At 34.9% G+C, this 18691-nt stretch overlaps 1 protein-coding gene across 2 annotated transcripts in view; it reads left to right on the top strand.

Annotated features, from left to right (window-relative positions):
* Sgcz (sarcoglycan zeta) overlaps nucleotides 1-18691 on the top strand; it is a 1052781-nt gene that overhangs the window by 642461 nt on the left and 391629 nt on the right. The window lies entirely within an intron of this gene.

Raw genomic sequence — 18691 nt, 5'->3', positions numbered from 1 at the left:
AAAAAAAGATGTGAAAGGTACAACGATCAATCCCGCTTACTTGAGCACTCATGATAACTGTCACTTAGAATTCTCACCAAAATTACACTGCATCAAACTGAGTAATGAGGATTCACATAATTTAGAGTTATTATAATGAGTTTGTAAATAAAATTGAAATGCAAATGCAAACTCTACATTTATTCATTACAAAGAGTTTCAAGTTGCTAAGAGACAGTTAAATGGGAATTGAATGTCTAAAATAAAACTTAAATTCTACAAATCATATGAAGTGCATTTGAGAAATCATCATTTACTAAAAATAATGTCTATTCTTGTATGATATTAGCAACCACATAACAGGCAAATACTAAAAAAAGCTTATTGCAATTAGTAGGCTATTAACTACAAATGCCATGTATGACTTTTACCTCGGCTCATTTATCTTCATTTTATCATAATAACTGTGCAATGGGTTTGTGTATATTATGATAAGAGATAAGTGTGAGAATCAGAACATTAAAAACACTGGGAAGATAGCTTATATACTTTCTTTCAATCTGCTCATAAAGTTACATATACACTGCTTTTTCTGATTTTCACTAATACAACAATAGTCTGTGTCTATTTTTATCAAACATACTATTATTTCTAAATTCTGTCCTGAGGATGAATACTGTTGGGTACATAACTCTTTACTAACTATATTTCAATAATATGAAAGTTAGGAATCCATTCTGGTTTTCTTTCTATTTATGTGAGAAATAAAATGAAAAAAGCAACTGGGTGAGGAAAGGATTTACTTCATCTTATAATTCATCACTGTTAGAATTAGGGCAGTAACTTAATGCATGAACTGAAGGAGAAATCATGGAGGACAGTGTTTATCCTCATTCTCTGCCTGTATCAGCTAGGTTTTCTATATGAGCCAGACCTCCTTCTTATAGTGGGCTGGCCTCTCTCAGACTAACCAAGACAGTCAACCAAGATAGGCTCTAAGGAGACCATAGTCCAATCTGATCTGGACAGTTTAACATTTGAGGGTCCCTCTTCCTAGGTGAAAATAGGTAGTTTCAAGCTGACAATTAAAAACTAACTAGAATAGAGTATAATTTTATTTATTTATTGAGATTAATATATAATTAAATTATTTTTACTTTCCCTTACTTTCCTCAAAACCCTCCCATATCCTCCTCTTTGTTATTATTCAGATTCATGGACTCTTTTTTCTTTTCTTATTATTTTCTATTAGAAGGCTCTGCCAAGGTAAATTTCTTGCAGCAATTATAAGCAATATCTGAATAGTAAAATTATAATATTTGGAACAAATTTGTTTGAACTAAAGAATAACCATATTCTACAAAACCTAAGTATTTTCTGATAAATTAAAATTTGCTTCTATTTTCAACTTTTCTTGTTTTAAACAAATTTTATTTTTACTACTTTTCCTGTATTAAATAGACTAATTTTAGTATTTTTACATGTGCTTCTCTCTCTCCCTGTTTCTCTCTCTGTCTCTCTCTTTCTTTCTCTCTCTGTCTCTGTCTCTCTGTCTCTCTCTCTGTCTCTGTCTCTCTGTCTCTCTCTCCCTCCCTCCCTCCCTCTCACTCTCTCTTTCTGTGTGTGTGTATTCATGTGCATGCACAGGTGTGTGTGTGTGTGTGCAAGTGTGTGTGTATGTGTGTGTGTGTCCTGTGTATGTCAGAAGATAAATTCTGAGCATGAGAAATTTGTTATCTTCTTGGACCATATGGATTCAAGAGATAAAAATCAATTCAGCAAGCTTGGTAATGAAGTATTTTAGTCATGGATAATCCCACCAGCCTTGATCCTCCATAATTAATTTGTTGTCATACTTTCTCTGTTATTATTATTCTAAAATAATATATATGAGTTTCCATTCCCACTTGTGAGACAGACTAAAGGATCTATTCCACCCAAGTCTAGTTGGATGACTCTGTGATTTTATTGGAGTCATTTACAGAAGAGTAGGGAGAGAATGCCTACAAAAATATAAATGGAGGGTTACTTATAGGATCATGGTTGGCTGAAATGTTGTATAGAAAACCAGACTATACTAGCATGAATTTCGACCCAATGAAGCTACATCACAGAACATTCATACAACTCTGCAAAAAAAGTATGTCAACTCCCCTAGCAAGAATTTACTGTTGATATAACCTTGACAATGGAGCCCTGTGTTGCCTGTTAGTTTTATTTGTTTGCTATTTGCCAAGAAGAAATGTTTCCGTTAGGCAATAGCTACAAACAAAGAGTCGAAAGCAGCTCTGAGATAATTCAACAAAGTTATTCAGAGAGCTATCTTTGCCTTAATCATATTACTTGAGTGTCTGTCACTCACATAGAGTTTGTATAAAATGTCTAGACTGATGATCTTGGACCACTGATTTATAAGAGTCTCAGTAACTAAGCATTCCCTTATCCTATGATGAAGGCAGGTATCTTCTGTCTTCTGTGTAAATTGTGTGACCAGCATCCAGCATCAGTTAAGAGAGCTCACCTTCTCAAGGTGTACATGTAAATTTTACATGACATAGTCATAAACCTCTTTTCTTTCTTACTTAATGAGTTTCCCAAATACTAATCTGTTTCTCCAGGGTACATATGTTCATATATTCTTTCTGTAATTTGTAAATGTATGCAAATCACTGCAGTATTTAAATAAAAGTGTGTGTGTGTGTGTGTGTTCAATTGCATATATACAGGGCTATGTACAGACACAGGTATGCACATGGCTATGGTGGCCAGAGGACAGCCTTGGTTGCCTTTCTTCAGTTGTCATTCATACTGATTTTGATAAAGGGACTCTGGGATTTGCTTAGTGAGCTAGCTGGCAGTCCAGTAAGCTCCAGGTAGCCACCTGTCTCTTTCTTCCCCTCATTACTGGGATTAAAATACTATTATGAGCATGCCATTTAAAAAATGTGTGGATTATAGATAGCTGAGTTAGCATCCAAGACCACAAATGAAAGTACTTTGAAAGAAAATCTTATGCCACTACAGTAATTTTGAACCTAGTCTCACCTGCCATACAATAGAAGAAATAACATTTAAATAAAACAAAAAAGGAGAAAGAAGACAAAGTAGTAATGTTGCAGTGTGGTTGACACAAGGCCTTGAGGGCCCCAAAGCTCAACTGCCACCAAAAGCCTCCCAAGAAACTGGCTCTCCATTTTTGTCTGGTGCTGATGAAGATAAAGACATCAAAATCCATAGGCAATGTTGAAAAAAGGCTTAATAAGTAAAATTTCCAAAAAGTGAAAGGGCATCATAAGAGTGAGAAGGGTACCAAGGCATAGAAATACAAAGGAATCTCTTGGTCTATATATGCATATGTGTGTAGATGTATGTGTATGTATAAGTATATGTGTATGTGTAAGTGCATGTGTATGTGTAATATAAGTATATGTGTATGTGTATTTGTATGTGTACTTGTAAGTGTATGTGTAATCTCTATCTATATCTATAGTTATATCTATATTTCTACATATCTATATATCATCTACATATGTAAAGATTAGCATACCTATATATCTATAGAGACATTTATCTACAGATCTGTAAATATATAGACATAAAATCTAATAGATATATAATATATATCTATATATAGATGATATAGAGAAATATATATAGTGATATAATACATAGATATATAGATGATATATAGATATATAGATGATATATGGCTATATAGTATATATAACTAATATGTGTGTGTGTGTGTTATATAACAAAGAAGTTATCTGGGTGTGTATATATATATATATATATATATATACACATATATAAATATGAAAGAAGCATATACATACATATATGTGTCTATACACATATACATATACATTCATATATGTGTATGGTTGCTCCAGTGTATCAATCAAGGGATGGTTTGCTTTGTTCACATGCTGACTTCCCATTGACAGGAGGTTGAAGAAGTGCTACTCCTTTCCTCTCTGACCTACTGTGCCTGAAACTGACCTCCACTGTCTGCTACTTACTGGCACACTGGTCCTCAGTCTTGAAGGCACCTTGCTGGCTGATCAATACATTGTGTTCTTTGTTGTCACACATAATAACCCTATCAAACTTATTGAGATGCAGCTGCTGTTGTTCTTACTCACATGGTATCCACCTCTGTGTTCATAAACGGTCTTGCAGAGGGTCTCTAGCTTGAAAGCCGGGGAGGCTTGATACAAGCCATCTTCGTTTACAGTTTAGTCTACTGTGGTTGGGAACTTTTTCCATCTACTATGTTGTGTTGCCCAAGCTTAATATGAGAGTTTGTGACTAAAATTGCTTATTATGCACTGTTAGTTGATATCTTTGGGAGACTTGCTCTTTTTCTAAAAGGAAATGGAGGAGCGGTATATCTGTGGGAGAGGCAAGGTTGTGTGAAGAGACTGGGAGGAGTACAGGACAGGAAAGCTGCATTTGACGTGTAATGTATTATATGTGAGAATAGGAGCAAATTAACCTAAAAAGAAAGGAAAGAAGGAGAAAGAGATGGAGAGAGTGGGTGAGTAGGGAGAGAGGAGGAAGGAAGAGCAAGCCGGAAGGAGAGAGAGAGGGGAGGAAAATGGAGAGGGAGAGGGAAAGAGAGAGGGAGAGGGAAAGAGAGAGAGAGGAAGAAGAGGGAGAGGGAGAGAGAGACAGACAGAGACAGAGAGAGAGAGAGTGAGATAGAGAGACAGAGAGAGAGAGAGAGAGAGAGAGAGAGAGAGAGAGAGAGAGAGAGAGAGAGAGAGAGAGAGAGAGAGAGAGAGAGAGAGAGAGAGAGAGAGAGAGAGGAGAGGGCTGCTATGCTTCCTGTATGTTCCCTATGAAAGGCAGCCAGCAGGACTGCCATTCTAGATTTGCTTCTCAGAATCCTGCCTTTTCACTGTATCTAATCTATTTGGCAGTCTCATGTTTTTCTTTTTTTTGTTGTTGTTGTTTGTTTGTTTGTTTTCTCATCCCAAGTGCTTGAAATTGGGCCTCTATGATTCTAATCTTGTTTATCCCAGGATCTTTCTTCACTGTAACATTTGTAAGCAAATTAACAGCTTTCATTTTAGGTCCTTTTTCCTTACTATATAGTGAGCCAACTTTTGGTTGGGTGATATCCTCTGTAGAAATGTACTTTTTAGCTAGAATCATCCATAATGTCTCTTGCATGTATTCACTTTTTTTTCTGGGTGTTAGTAATATTTGCTAGAAAGAAAAAAAATAGAGAAATAACTTAATCTGTCAGAATGTCATTGTTATTTACTTTAAAATAAGAAGCATGGTAGTAATAAGACCTTTTTAGAGTTGGGTAAGTATCAGGTGATTCTGAGCATTAAAATCTGTCATAACTCAAAGTCATCAATACAAGGCAATTCATGCAATTGCTGTTAATATCTTTTGTGAAGTTCCTTTCTCTTGAAAGTGATCATTCAGTATAAAATGTATCATACTGACAAGAATTCTAGGCCTTTATGTAAGAGATCCTTATTTGAGTAGGCACAAGTAAATAATAAATGATTTCCTTTGCTTCATGTTCTGATGAAAAAAATAGGGACATTAGTTTAAGGTATTGTAAAACTAGCTCTGAGTTAATGTGTCTGGTAGGGAGCAACCACTTCTGTGGATATACAAATTACATGATATGAGAACATGCTGCCAAGGGATTTTATACTAATAATATAGTAGAGAAATAATCTAGTGAGTGTTATGTTATTTGTTCAATCAAGATGTTTAAAAATATGTGGATATTTTATTTTTATATTAATTTGTAGGTTAATTAAATAATTTTATTATAATGTATGTCCCAAATTGTTCAATATATTTTTCTAAACTTATAATAATAAATAAAAAAATAAGGACAATCAAACAAATGAATAGATAACAAAGATAACATTGGCTGTGTTTGTTTTCTATAGCTCTGAGAACAAAATTCTTTTTGAAAGAATTTTATTATATGTGTGTGTCTGTGTGTGTGTGTGTGTGTGTGTGCATTCGTGTCATCAATCTCTTCCAATATCTTACTGGTTCTTGGTTATAGAAAATTGTTTTAAGCCAAATAAGTACAGTCTAAAAATTTTTACCTATTTTTAATGTGATTAGGGCTTTATAATCATGAGGAAGTAGTCACAATTAGGCTATATAACCAATTATATAGATCTATAAATATCTTGAAAGTGTGAATTTCTATAAATATATAATTTCATAAAATTTAAGCAAAAACAGGTTATATACTGCAAGAATTGGGAAGCATATTGTCCATTCAGTCTTTGCAAATTGGAGTCGAAACAATGATGACCAAAGCGAAATCCCACAAAAAGTTGTGAGCAGCCAGTGAGCATCCCAATACATGTGTCCATTGACACTATTGTTTCTTAGCTTATTTGTTGCAAAATTAATTCAATAATTTATCTTGTATATATTTCATTTGATGTTTGTGAAGGTAATTAAATATCACTCAATAGGTTATTTACATTAGATTTATTTAATATCAGCCAGGTTGTCATTATGTAGGAGCCATTTTAGCTAGCTTTTATTATTTCTAACTCTTTTAATTATTTTAATATTTGGAAGTTAAGCCTGCCTGTACAAAAATAAACAAAATATGCTTTAAGTTTCTTGGATATCCTTTCTAGAAGGCACAGAACTCTAGCCACAACTCTTTGTGAGATAGATTCAGGAGGATTAAAAATTCACAGAGTGAGTTTGCCTGGGGAATTAAGAGGACCCTGTTTCAAAATAACATTTAAAAAAAAAAAGAACTATAATTGCAACTCAGTAGTATAATATTTGCCCAATATATATGCGGTCTTGGGTTCACTCCAAAGGACTTAGAAAATGATTGTGGACATACAATCTAGAAGATGAGTTTTTTGGTTCAAATGATGTATTTTGCATCAACAAATAGTATATATTTTTTCTTTTTTATTAGATATTTTCTTTATTTACATGTCATGTGACATCTCCTTTCCTAGTTTCCCCTCCAAAAAAAGAGAAAATAATAAAATAAAATTAAAAAACAACAACAACAACAACAATATTCTGTTCTGTTCCCCCCCCCCAACCCCCTCCCTGCTCACCAACCTACCCTCTCCTGCTTCCTGGCCCTGGCATTCCCCTACAATGGGGCATAGATCATTCAGAGGACCAAGGGCCCCTCCTCCCCTTGATGACCGACTAAGCCATCCTCTACTATACATATGCTGCTGGAGCCATTAGTTCAACCATGTGTACTCTTTGGTTGGTGGTTTAGTCCTTGGGAGTTCTGAGGGTGTTTGTTAGTTCATACTGTTGTTTGTCCTAAGGGGCTGCAAACCCCTCAGCTCTTTGGGTCCTTTCTCTAGCTCCTTCATTGGGAACCTTTTGCTCAGTCCAATGGATGGTGGTGAACCTCTACTTCTGTGAGGCCCCAGCTATACCAGTGCTGGGCATATACCCTGAAGATGCTCCAACATGTAATAAGGACACATGCCATACTATGTTCATAGCAGCCTTATTTATAATAGCCAGAAACTGGAAACAACCCAGATGTCCCTCAACAGAGGAATGGATACAGAAAATGTGGTATATCTACACAATGGAGTACTACTCAGCTATTAAAAACAATGAATCTATGAAATTCTTTGGGAAATGGATGGATCTGGAGAATATCATCCTGAGTGAGGTAACCCAATCAGAAAAGGACACACATGGTATGCACTCTCTGATTAGTGGTTATTAGCCCAGAAGTTCAGAATACACAAAGTACAATCCACAAACCACAGGAAACTCAATAAGAAGGAAGACCAAAGTGTGGCTACTTTGTTTGTTCTTAAAAGAGGAACAAAATACCCATGGAAGGAGTTTCAGAGACAAACTATGGAGCAGATATTGAAGGAAGGTCAATCCAGAGACTGACCCACCTGAAAATCCTTCCCATATTCAATCATCAAATCCAGACCCTATTGTGGATGAAAGCAAGTGCTGGCTGACAGGAGCCTGATATAGCTGTCTCCTGAGAGGCTCTTATAGTACCTGACTAATACAGAAGTGAGTATATTTTCAAATTCTGTGAATCTGAAGTTCTTAAATATTTACTCCACTGCTTAAATCTTTAAAAATAAGTCATTCTTCTAGATTTGGTTATTTCAAGTTTATTTTATTTTATTTTTTATTAGACATTTTCTTTATTACATTTCAAATGTTATCTTCTTTCTTGGTTTCCTCTCTGGAATCCCCCTATCCCATCTCCTCCCCCACCTGCTTCCACAAGGTTGTTCCCCCACCCTAACACCCCTGGCTCCCTTCCCTGGCATTCCCCTACACCAGGGAATTGGGCCTTCACAGGACCAAGGTCCTCTCCTCCCACCGATGTCTGACAAGGTCATACTGTTACATATGCGGCTGGAGTCATGGGTACCACCATATGTACTCTTTGATTGGTGGTTTAGACCCTGGGAGCTCTGGGAGGAGGCATCAGGTTAGTTGATATTGTTGTTCTTCTTATGAAGTTGCAAACTCCCTTAGCTTATTCAGTCCTTCCCTAACTCTTCAATTGGAGACCCCCATGCTCAGTTCAATAGTTGGCTGTGAGTATTCACCTCTTTATTTGTCAGACTCTGGCAGAGCATCTCTTGAGACAGCTATATCAGGCTCTTGTCAGCATACATTTCTTGGCATTAATCATAGTGTCTGGGTTTGGCGACTATATGTGGGATGTATCCCCAGGTGGAGCAGCCCCTGGATGGCCTTTCCTTCAGTATCTGCTTCACACTTTGTCTCCTTATTTGCTCACATGAGCATTTTGTTACCCCTTCTAAGAAAGACCAAAGGACCACCCACACTTTAGTCTTCTTTCTTTTTGAGCTTCATGTGGTCCATGAATTTTATCTTGGGAATTCGGAGCATTTTTTGTAATATCCACTTATCAGTGAGTGTATATCATACATGTTCTTTTGTGATTGGGTTACCTCACTCAGGATGATATTTTCTAGTTCCATTTGCCTAAGAATTTCATGAAGTCATTTTTTTTTAATAGCTGAGTAGTTCTTGATTGTGTAAATGTATCACATTTTCTCTATCCATTCCTCTGTTGTGGGACATCGGGTTCTTTCCACCTTCAGGCTATTATGAATAAGGTTGCTAGGAACATAATGGAGCATGTGTCCTTGTTATATGTTGGCATATCTTTTGGACATATGTAGTTGTATAACTGGGTCCTCAGCGGATTTCTCTACATCATACCCTTTTCTGCTGTCACATGGGGTTTTGATCTTAGCCATTCTAATTGGTATAAGGTGGAATATCAGGGTTGTTTTGTTTTGTATTTCCGGGATGAATAAAGATGTTGACAGTGACACTTTTAACGTTTTTAAAGTTTGCTGAATTTACTCTAAGATGGCAAAATAACCAATAAAGAAGAAATAACAATTTAGAATGATATAAAATTGTTTGGTACAATGGACAATGAAAACTTAAGATCCATAAACCTCAGTCCTTGACTATTGTGCTTGATATTCCTATTGCAGAAACATACACCTTAGGAATGATGGAGCAATGCATCATTTATTTAGGTTCATTGTACTGAACACTTGCTGAATACATAAGATAGCTGGCATACAGGAATCACAGTTATATATTTATTCAATCATGTTATTAAGTGCCCTTCTGTTCTACCTTAGGGAGTAGTAAACCCAACTTCTCTGTCCAGGTATGTCATCAATTTTAATGGAAATGAGCAAAGTTAAACAAATGGATATTTAACTCATAGGTAGAAACCTATATCATGAAGATAAAAATATCTGTATCATGTATACACTCAAGCACAATTATATAGGAAAATTCAGCTGAAGGATAATGATGTTTCTTAGGAACAAACATCCCTGTCCCCATGGAAACATATTTCTCTTTATTTTTCTGATCTCAGTTGAACTTGGATTTCTCACCAGCTGTTAGCTAGCTCTCCAGTCTGTTTGAAATGGGACCAATAAGTATGTTCTCCAGAACCTATTTTGTCCATGTCTTTAGGTTTTCCTGAAATTTATTGAAGTTTAGTTTTTCAGTGAGACTTTACCATGTTACTGTATCTAAATGCAACCTAATTTTTATTATCTTCCTTTATTATATATTTAGCTTCTAGTTACAACCCATAACATGTCATAAATAAGTTATCTACTCATTTTATCCAGGAGAAAAACTTTATTTAATCTCACAGATTGGAATTGTTCATTCCACAATATTTTTAAGCCTGTTGTAAAGCAACATATTGTAACAAGAGCACAGTGAAAGCTTTCCTGTCATGGTTGGTAGTGTAAAATAAGAATCTCTATGAGCTGACATTTCAATATATGCACTAAGATTATGTCTCTGGCATCCCAAGGACATTTGAAGTGTCTAACACTTCTTGGAAGTGTCTAGAACTGAGAAGCAAGAGTTTAATACAGGACCATTGGGTAGACCCAAAATATCTCATTTAGTTAATGTACATCTATTTTTCTTGAGTCTATTTATATCCAATAAGGCCAAAAAGATTTTCATTTATTGTCTTTACTACAATTTCTCTAATTCATAAAAATCATTATATTAGAAGAAATGGCTCATTAACTTCAAAGTATCTGTGAACATTTCTTGAATCTAGCAACAAAAGCAAGAGTCAGAATAAATGGGAGAAAAGAGGCAGAGGACAAGTGCTGAAATATTAGTGCTATTGTCTCTTTTTTGATAACAAAATATTTTGTTATTTTATTACTTAGGACAACTTTAAATTTTTAAATCTAAAACTTTAAATATAAGTATATTTTGATCGTATTATTTCTCTACTCCTAGTCCTTCCACAGTCTTTCCACTTCCTATCAACCCACCTTTAACCTCTTTCTCAAAAACAAACAAATAAAGAAACAATACAATAGTATAACACCTCAAAACCAAGGGTACATAGTAGAATCACATTCAAAAAATTAATAAATAAATAAATAATAGCAAAAACATATTAAGTAACATCAAACTGTAACAGAAACGGTGGAGTTCTGTCCTGGAGTGGTTGACATACCTTGTTGTCACTCTATTGGAGAAGTTATAAGTGACAGTTCAGTTGTTAACATTTACCCAAGGATAAATATCAAAACAGATATATCAGGCATAGTAAGAAATATGATAACTAAATAACTATGGATCCTTATAATCACTCAAAGGTGTTGTAACTATGTTCTCCACTGGAGGGAGCCTTTGAAGATATAAGGAACTAACACAACTTAGAAAGCTTAGGAAGTACATAAATCAGAAGAGTAAGAGGTCCAGAAAATTGTATGATTCAAAAGGCCCCATCCCTGACATTCTAAAAACAGCAAGCAATTACTGAGTGGTGGGGACTACTGAGTGGAATAGAGTGCAATGCATGTAGGAAGCTCCAGGTTGTACCTTCAGGCCTCACCCATGCCTGAGCAGACTTTATAGTTGTGTAGATATTTTCCAGGCATAAGGTCTTCTCTAAGTCTGCCATTACCCTTGCTTCTGTAACTGATGTTGGTAAACTCATGGCTTTAGCAATCTGAATTTTGGTAGAAACCTGTACATTATTTGTTAATATCTTCCAGGTAAAATTCACATAAGAATTAGCTATAACCTGTATATATTAATACAAGTATTAGTTTTTGCTATAGTGATTTTTCAGTACTTAGCCACAATAAAATCTGTACCATAATGATCATCAATTAGTGAAATTATAAATTTATTGTGTCCAGAAACTTCTTGATCTATAGTACTAGAATGCATGAAGAAGAATGAGTATTTGAAATGCAACTTAGAGATATGATTTTGAAAATAACAGTCTCTAAAAGATTCAAGATCACCTGTCCTAATATTAATAAATGTCTTGAGGCACTCACAGTGTCTTCAATTTGTAAATTTAAAAACTATGTCTATGATTGCAAATTGCTATAGTGAGTCACATACAATTTGATTTCCTTTTACTATTTTCTAAAATGGATTTCTGTTTCTTGGATCATGCCTTTTTCACACATATTGACTCATCCATTCAAACAGCAGAATTTATTGAGTGAGTCACCTAATGGATCCCATAAATACACTATAAACATACTATGTGGAACTATGATTACAGCAAAGTCCATTCATTGATTGAGTTGAGATTCATCTCAGCCTCAGGTAATGTTTACCTACAACCCACCAAGTAAATATCCCACAGGGAGCATGTCATAATCTTAAAGGGAGGTTCAAATTGCACATGTTCCTCATCCTATGACTACTTCTGTGCTTGAGCTTTGGGTAACAGTACGTGAATTATAATCAAATGAGTATATACGCAACATGAGAATATACCATATTATCTTTTCAAATTAACTATTAAGAACAGGAATATCTACATAAGTTTTAATTTTATTTACTTATTATTTTCAAACAACACTGACAGTCTGCTGATGTTTGAATGTAGAGCAAAAGGAGAGGAAAATGATAAAAAAAAAATCACTTCATTGCTCCTTTTTAAATTCTCTATCTTTGGTGGGAGGAGGGAACCCATAAAGGTTGGAGTAAATGCATACAAGACCTCACACCCATGGGAATTTACAAAGCCATCCTCAGGTTCCTGTTCAGATATTGGCAGAGTAGGCAAAACCCCACACGTGCAGCTTTCTTCTGGATAACTACAACCTGGGACTGCCCATCTACCAAGTTCCCTCACTGAGATTAACTAAACCACCCACTTCTCGTGTTGTAAATAAATATAATGATACAAAAACCAAACTTTTATTTTCCTTGAGCTGTGACCAGCATCAATGGAGAAAAGTGACTCTCAATAGAGTATTTTGAAATTTAAGAATTTCTGTAAAAGCATGTGTTTTCAAATTTGTTGCCAGATGGCAGATGCTGTACTCTATTAATCATGCTATTTCCTTAAAATTTTTCTGCTTAGTGTTCAGATAAAAGCCAGTAATACTTAATCTTTTCAGATACCTGTTCCTACTACTGTCCTGCAAATGTGCTGTTTTATTCTAAATAGTGAGGGCTTTCTGTGTTCAACAGTCCAACATTCAGTTCTCCTACTGTGTTTCTGGCAAGTTTGTATTTTCCTTAAAGATTTTTCCTTAGCCTCATGCACCATGGGGGCAGCAGTCCTTGCCAGCAGGACTACTTGCTTTAAGTCTTTGTGCAAATGATGTCCAAGTCTTTTGCCATTGTATAGTTCTTAGTGTTGGTAAAACAAATACTAGGACAAAAGATCTTCTCAGATATCTTTAAATTAATGCTTTAATGGCTTTTCCCCCATCTCTAAAATAGAAAATCTGAGAACTAAATCACATTCATGTTAGTAAATAAGTCCACTTCCATGATAAAAAAAAAGGTAAAAAATAAATCAAAGTTGTGCTAAATAAATATCAAAACTGAAACTTTATAAATGTGTTTGGTTTATGGTATGTTAGGTATAAGATAAGCCAAGAATGACTGATAGATCACTGCAACTTCCTTTAAGAAAGGCTCGCATCTTAATAACACTCATTTAGCTGGGGATTAGCAGCCCTTTTTGTGCCCACATGCCTTCTCTTTCATGTCATGTTTGGCCAGAATCTTCTCTTCCCTATCTCAAGAGGCAGCTCATCTGACTCCTCCATCTTCCATCACTCCTGAAATTCAGTTGCTGTGGTCCTTTGATGCCTAATGCTACAAAAAGCTGACTCAAATATTTTTCATAAAATAACCAGAAAAAGATATCCAGTTCAAATGGACATTTTTTTCTTAAATAGCCGATTTTGACTACCATTATGTTGAAATGTGCCTTTGTGGGTAAGTCTCATAGATAGAGAGATGTTTAAATTGCTTTGCTAAGTAGACTACTGTATTGTTTTCAGTTTCTCGCAGCATTAGTAGCTGTTTAGAGACTCATTTTCTTGGAACAGAAAATAAAATAAATTTCTAGCATGTAAAGTTAAGTCATATAAGTTGGAGAATTCAAGCACTTTGCCCTTTAAACTATATCTTATTTGTGTCTTTTACAATTAACTTCAGAAAAAAAAAACTACTTATACAGCAGTTAAACAAGAGATTGTTAGCTAGAACATGGAAGATAAAATTTTAAAATGAGTATTTTTTATTATTTAAATGGAAAAAGGCATCCTACTTTAAGATCTTCCTTTCCAACTCCCAGATTATCCTTATATAAGTCAATGTAATATTCATATGGGAGTTGTGGAAAAAGGGAGAGAGAAGTATTAAGTGACTGGCCTCAGGTCACAAACCATGAGATGGCTGTACTGGGATTGCTACTCCGCACAGAAGTCAGGGCCTCTATTGAGTCCTCTGTGCTCCACTTCTTTGATGGAATCAAGGGCAGACAACTGTAGTGCTCAATCTAACATTGTAAACACTCAATGAATAGTGACACTAGCATGAATTGCCACTTCTCCTATAACATAAGTATTCCCAAGGAGGAATTTCAGAGGCTTTAAAACTGAGATGGAAGTTTCATGGTGGCAAGAATGTTTCATGTTCATACTTCAGCTTGCCAAGTGTTATCTTCATAATATACAATTGAAAGCAAATTCTCAAATTACCTGTGGTGCAGGAGACATGTGCTTATCTCTTAAATTCAAGTTTCTCATAAAAGGAAACACAGATCTAAATAGAAATTAGATGCTAACTTATATTTACAATAATGGAATAATACCAGTATAGGGGATACGCAAATAATGTGTTTATTCCCTGCAGTCCCATGCTTATTTCTCTACATGGCATCCAATGTTTTTGTGGTATGGTTAATAAAATTGTTAAATGTCATACTTTAAAACAGTAATATCACTTATATCACTTCAAACATATAATATGATTCTGATTTCATCTCTCTCATCAGATTACCATTAGTGGTCAAAAGCAGACAGGTCTTAGTTGGTTCTCAATATCTGTACTTGGTCTACAGCAAACCCAAAAGCACACATGCAAGTGCATATGTATCTTTGTGTGTGTGTGTGTGTGTGTACATGTGTGATGGTGATGTAAGGGCTACAAATGTGTGTGCATACAAGGCCTGGACTTTTTTTCCAGATCTTGACAAAATCCAGAAATTAAAACCACTTGTCCCACTACTGTCCTTTAAATTCTCCATTCTTGTAGTCATTTTAGGTTGTTTCAATCTCCTCTCAGACAAGGTAACAGGGATATAGTGATAGGGGACACACTTTGTGGATATATATTCTTATAGATAATTCCTATAGATAATTATTACTTTGTAGAAAATGAAATGGAATATTACTCAATAAGTTTTAGTGTTAAGTATAGTAATTTAAAAGAATGATCATTGGCATTGTAAATCTACCTAATTTTCTTCTTTAGTATCATTGATATAATTGGGGTATAATATTTGCAGTTCTTCCTGTTCATACAGAAGGACACCTCAGCTAATAAAATTATCTCATGCCTTTGTTCTTCTACTTTCATTTAAGAAGATAATCAAACCTCATGAATAAAATGGAGGAAGTATTTGATAGAAAACCAAAGACTATAACAATATCTACAGATATTCTAAGTTCAGAGCACTGATATCTAAGTGAAGGAAGTTGGTATTGATCAGCTTCTGAGGAATGATGAAGAGAGGTTTGTTTTAGGATTATCACATCCATGACAAGCACCTGAGCAATTAAATTCAGTAAAGTGTATTCCATTTCTAGTATAAACTGATATGTTTCCCAGCACTTAAATCCTGGTGACAAAGGTCAACCAATAGTTAGTAAGTTATCATAATCATATCCTTCTACATGTGCAGCTGGTCCGTTGTCATTATCTCTAATTCATCAGCCATTAAGTACTTCTTTCTTTGATCCAAAATTTATAATTTGAAAATTACACTTGAAAATTGCTCCTGTATTACTTTTTCTAATCTTCTTTTTCTATATACGGTCCTGCATGTGAACTTGGACTTATACCAAGTTTCTCCTCCAAAGCCTGACTGGCTCCACATCCTCATGTAGAAACTGATGTGTTTATTCCTTTTATTTCTCAAAATCTGCCAATTTTTCTTTAAATTTTATTTGTACTGTATTCTATGTTCTGAAAATTCTCACAGAGCATTAACCTCTCTTACAAGACATGATTTTAGAATCCCCTGTTACATCTTTGTGAGGCATTCTGTTTCTGTTTTAAGAGTTTATCATTTTTAAAATGATTATTATTTGGTATCAACTCTAATATTATATCATACATACAGATTGAAATTTGTATTGTAATATTATAATTATTGTCCTTAACCATGTTATTTTTGACATGTTTTTTTCTGTGTGCTTATTGTACTTTCATAGTATATTAAATCCTTAAATGTCTAAAAATCATTAACTAACCCTGCACATCAATGTCAATTCATGAAACTATTGACTAATCTAAGAATACTCTTTGCCATTTCTACTACTGTTTCCAATTCTGGTGTCCTACATAAAAACTTTAATTTCCCTTTTACATAGGTTAGACTATTTAGTTAATCCCCAGGATTTTACTATCCTAGATGATTTTCCCCTTCTGTAGTCCTCTATTTTTCTGAATCAGTAACAAGTGGACTTCATTGTTCTAATTTGTTTCTCATTCAGCTCAAGACACTATGAATTTCCCAGGGTTACACGAATAGTCATAAGTTATGTTAAGTTACACTTGATTAACCATTCTCTTCTGATTTTTAAAACCTATGCTATACGGGAGACAAAATTAATTACATTAGAAACATTTTTATACTTTTGAATGAAATATTTGAAAACTCAGAAAATATAGTCTGATTGGCCCAGATATCTTTGATTTAACCTTTAAATGCCTTGATGGCAATTTGATAAAATTATTACATTTTTTTTGGTATTATTTTTTTCGAGACAGGGCTTCTCTGTGTAGTCCTGGCTGTCCTGGAACTCACTCTGTAGACCAGGCTGGCCTCTAACTCAGAAATCCACCTGCCTCTGCCTCCCAAGTGATGGGACTAAGCCACCACCACCTGGTAAATTATTATATTTTAAAGGTGATTCTTTTAATTGGAGAAATTACAAATTTCCCATATAAAAGAGTTTTGCTCTGAGTTACAGACAGAGGGACTTAGATCAATTTACCTTATTCAGAGACATCAATATCTTGATCTAAGAGGGCAGATGCAATGATTTATGTAACTAAGAAACATTAGGCTTTGTATGGATTCTAATTATTTTTGAATATGTGAGATGTGATGCAAAACTTAAGCACCACAAATCAAACAAAGAAGATCTAAACTGGTTCAAGTTGCTAAGAGAATTGGAGGATTGAAAGCATTGAATTCATCTTACAAAAAGAAGATAGATAGTAATTAGTCAGAGGACCATCGGGGTATGGTAAAACTGTCTTGCAGGAAATGGAAATGATCTTTATTTCTGTACTATTGGACAAATATCACAAATTGATCATGTTGGTGTCAATAGAGTAAAGAAGGTGGGAAACTCTACACCTCATTGTCTGTGGTCTTAGTCAAAGTTCACGGGCACTACACATGGCTTTGTCTGCTTTCTTATCATATATATTAAGTGTATTGAAAATACACATAAAGTTTGTGTTTGGTGTTGATTCATAAAGACAAACATCACAAATCCAGAAAAATTTCAGAATTAAAAAAAAAAATACTTGCAGGGCTGGTGTGATGGCTCAGCAGTTAAGAGCACTGACTCCTCTTCCAGAGGACCTGAGTTCAATTCTCAGCTTCCACATGTTGGCTCACAACCATCTATAATGTGATATGATATTCTGTTCTGGTGTGTCTGAAGACAGCTACAGTATACTCACATACATAAAAAAATAAATCTTAAAAAATGTACTTTCTCTCCTAAGTATTTTGGATGAGAATGAAACTTAAAGATGAATTAAAAATATATCTATTTTATTTGTCATTTTTGTATTGACCCTAGGAACCAAAGGTATTTGCCAGTGTGACCAGACAAGAAGTTAATCTCTCAAGTTTGGCTTAGTTTCCATGTGACTCTAGTCCTTTAGAGCTCTGTCTGCTGAGATGGCTAAAGCTGCATTATTCCAGCCATAGAGAAAAATTTGGATGTGGAATTGCTGGGAGACAGTTGTCAGGAAGAGGGGCAAGTGGTACAGGGAATTGAGGAGTTATAAAAACAATTATTTATATAAAAGCAGGAAACTTAGAAAATAGATAATCATAAATTCATACTGTATGCTCTAGATTATAATTATTTTTCCTTCTGTAATTTCCTGAAAAGACACTATTTTCAAGGTATACACTAACCAATATATATGGTATGTTTTCAGAGAAAAGAATAAAAGCTCGGGAGTGCCTAGGAATGAAGATGCCTAGCACCAGGACTCACATCTGAGTCTCCATAGACACTTTATTGGAATTAAAAAGGCTTGCCTGGAAATAGTGTGTGTCATTGGAAGAACCAACTAAAACTCTGTGTCAGTAACACTGACAATGAAAATTTGAAAGTATTCTCTGGGCATTTTTTTTCTGAGGAGTTTTATACAATTTAAATAAAAAACTAAGGATTGGTTTTATTTTTTAATCTCTCTCTTCCTCCCTCCCTCCCTCCCTTCCTTCCTCTGTTTCTCTGTCTTTTTTCTCTCTCCTCCATCTCCCTGTTCACCTTTCTCTCCCTCTCCCTCCCTTCATGTGTACTCACTTCTCTTGTTTTTCTCCTCTTTACACCTTCCTTTCATCCCTCATCTCTACCTTGCTTCCATCCTCCTCTTCTCCTTTCTAAAC

This window comes from Mastomys coucha, unplaced genomic scaffold (genome assembly GCF_008632895.1).
Source record: "Mastomys coucha isolate ucsf_1 unplaced genomic scaffold, UCSF_Mcou_1 pScaffold22, whole genome shotgun sequence".
Lineage (NCBI taxonomy): Eukaryota > Metazoa > Chordata > Mammalia > Rodentia > Muridae > Mastomys > Mastomys coucha.
Note: the sequence above shows the minus strand (reverse complement) of the source record. Positions and strands in the feature narration are given on the sequence as shown.